Source organism: Arachis ipaensis, chromosome B9 (genome assembly GCF_059453495.1).
Source record: "Arachis ipaensis isolate K30076 ecotype BB chromosome B9, ASM5945349v1, whole genome shotgun sequence".
NCBI classification, from domain to species: Eukaryota; Viridiplantae; Streptophyta; class Magnoliopsida; order Fabales; family Fabaceae; genus Arachis; species Arachis ipaensis.
The window spans coordinates 100,510,604-100,511,543 of NC_142444.1; positions in this window are offsets into that span (position 1 = coordinate 100,510,604).

The following is a 940-nucleotide window of genomic DNA, read 5'->3' on the forward strand; positions in this document are numbered from 1 at the left end:
TCCCTAGTTAGTCTTATTTTAATTTTTTTTCTTATTTAATTTACATAATAAGTTCAAAAAATTTCAGTCTTAATTTTAATAGTAATTTTTTAATTTTAGTGCTTGTTTTATTCAATACTTTTATCTCTTTACATAAGGTACCTCACTGGGAATTCTCTACACTCTGACGTAGAGATTTCCATCTTTTCTTATTTTTTGTTTGTTTATGCGCAGGAACAGAGACAAGGAACATCTCTTGGACTTTGATCCTGAACCTGAAAGAACTTTCAGGCGACGTTTACAAAAAGCAAAACTTTACAAGGTTGCAGAGTCCACTATGGATAATAATAATGCTGTTAATGCCAATGCGGCTAATCCGAATGGGAATGATCAACAAATGAGAGTGCTTGGCTCTTACGCTACTCCTACTGCAGATCTCAATGGAAAAAGTATTCTGGTGCCTCCTATAGCTGCAAACAACTTTGAGTTGAAGCCACAATTGGTCACCTTGGTGCAACAAAACTGCCAATATCATGGACTTCCTCATGAAGATCTAAATCAATTTATATCTGATTTTCTACAAATATGTGATACTGTGAAGACAAATAGAGTGAACCCAGATGTGTACAAACTCATGCTCTTCCCGTTTGCTCTGAGGGATGGAGCAAAGCTATGGCTAGATTCCCAACCCAAGGAGAGTCTGAATACTTGGAAAAGGTTATTATTAAGTTTCTCACTAAATTTTTCCCACCAAAGAAGCTGACTAAGCTTAGGTTGGAGGTTCAGACCTTCAGGCAGAAGGAGGGTGAAACTCTTTATGAAGCTTGGGAGAGATACAAATTACTGACTAGGCAATGCCCTCCGGACATGTTCTCCAAATGGACCCAACTAGATATCTTTTATGAAGGCTTGGGTGAGATGTCCAAGATGAGCTTAGATACTTCTGCAGGTGGTTCACTGC